Source organism: Electrona antarctica (genome assembly GCF_951216825.1).
Source record: "Electrona antarctica genome assembly, chromosome: 7".
Taxonomy (NCBI): domain Eukaryota; kingdom Metazoa; phylum Chordata; class Actinopteri; order Myctophiformes; family Myctophidae; genus Electrona; species Electrona antarctica.
In genome coordinates this window covers 44,696,379-44,698,620 of record NC_136812.1, presented here as the reverse complement: position 1 = coordinate 44,698,620, position 2,242 = coordinate 44,696,379, and positions in this window count along the sequence as shown.

The window sequence follows — 2,242 nt, the reverse complement described above, 5'->3', positions numbered from 1 at the left end:
TTCTTTGCCTTTTTTTTTTACAAAACATTTTTGAATAGTTCAACTAGCCAATCTACATTGACACGTTGTGAGCTTGTAGACTGGCCATTTTAACTATTCAAAAATGTTTTGCAAAAAGGTAAAAAAAAAAAAAAAGGCAAAGAAGTTTAGGGATAAGGGGTTTAGCGGTGACGGAAATGGAGCCCTCAGTGTTCCTTTAGGGGGGGGCCCTTACAAGTCTGTAACTCTGACAGTATAGAAATGGAATCAAATGGACTTGGATTTGTATGCTGTCAGAGTTATGGGGAGACCTTGAAATGTCAACGTTTCAGAGACTCTGGCTCTCTGATTTATTGTGAATTCTGTGAACTTCTGCAATGAGTTAACGGTGCTCCAATTTTTTTCCGATTAACAGTTCAATATATTTTATTTGAAAGGTGTAACTTCAGCCACACGTGTAAAAGCCTGTCTTACACATGGCTGAAGTTTGACCTTGAGTTTTGTAAAGATTTACCGTAACTTATGTCAGTGCATTATCTTGTGTCTACAGCTTTCACAAATTAGTTGAGCCACGATATGATTGCAATATGAGTCTGTCTGTCTGTGTCACAATGACTCGATACACTATTTTTGTAAAATTACAACAAAAGTCATATGGCATATATTAGGCTAGATCCATAACAATTTTGTGCATGTTGCCCTTGCCAAATCAGAACCATGTGCCAGCCATTGTGTCAAGCAAGGATTCCCTTGAGTCTTCTATCTCCTCTCTTAGCTAATGTCATTAGTCATGTTTTGTGTTCATGCTTTTATCTACCACTGTATTGTTGCACATTTTTACACTGCCAGAGAACCATGTCTATGTCCAATATGTATGTATGTACCAGTGGTGGAAAGTACTACTTAAGTAGTACGTGCAATTTTAGGGTACCTTTACTAAGTACTCCACTACAACTCAGAGGCAAATACTTTTAGTAGTAGTGGAGCTACAATTATTTGAAAACGTCAGCCCCATTTAAACTTCGGCTATTTGAAAATAAACAGCCAATCTAGCCTACATCTTATTATACATTTTATACATATGCAACGGGACATTCTGCATACTTAGTACTTATATTTTGAATTTGATGACATTACTTTTGTACTTTTACTCAAGTTAATTTTGATGCACTCTTTTGCTTATTTATATGAACATCTCCAATTAAAATAAATGTTTTAAATTATTTTAAATAATTAATAGTGTTATGGTTGTATTATTTTGTTTGTTGATGAATTGAATACATATGATTGAATACATCTGTCTTCAGATATGTCTGTCTGTAGACAGACACACACATACATACAGTGGAAGAGAAGGGTGGACTAAAAGCCCATCTTGATATGTTGTTAAATAGCGACACCTACTGGGCAGCTAGGGAAAAGTCTTGTTTGTCTTACCCTTCTATTCCAATAGGAGGCTGTGTGTGGAAGTTGGAACATACAGTCCACAACATGTTTATGGTTATTTTCCTAGCAGAAAACTCTTGTCGTAACAACACACTGTATTGGTTGCGTTGCCACCGGTCAGCATGCCTTTATCTTTACAGATATATACAGTATAGTATTTTATTATATTATTAATATCAGCTGAGGCTAAGCATACTGTAAATCTTAAGCATAAACGGTGGTTATCAAAGTGCGTTCCACAGACCTTCCACATGTGCTGTGGATTTTTTTTGGTAGCAGGGCTATCTAGATATCCATTTTTTAATCATGACATATAGCTGGCCACTCAGCTCAGTGCTAGTTGAAATACTGTATTCAACATAAATATGATGGGAAACCAGTTATGCAATTATATTTCTTATTTAGTTGCATTGTTAATTTGTTGATTATTTTGTATTAAATTATTTTCCTTTTAGTTTGATATAAAAGCCCTTTACATTATAGACTAACCCACACAAAGTAGTAGGCTCAGGGCAGAGTAATATAGTAAGAGAGTGGCGACACTAGCGTTGACTCCCATTGTAACAATGGAATGCGGTCTATCTCAATGGGATAGTTCCAATGTTTGGAACTATAGCACATAGGCACCCGCTTTGCGGCGAGTTCAAAGCGTGTCGCCACGGCACTCTCTTACTAGATTACTCTGGCTCAGGGGTAGAGTGGCTGCTAGTTCGCTCCCCCAGAGTTAGTGTCGAAGTGTCCTTGAGCTCTTGCTCAAGGACACTTCGACACCAACTCTGAACTGCTATTTGCTCGGATGAGCAGGTTGGTGCCTTGC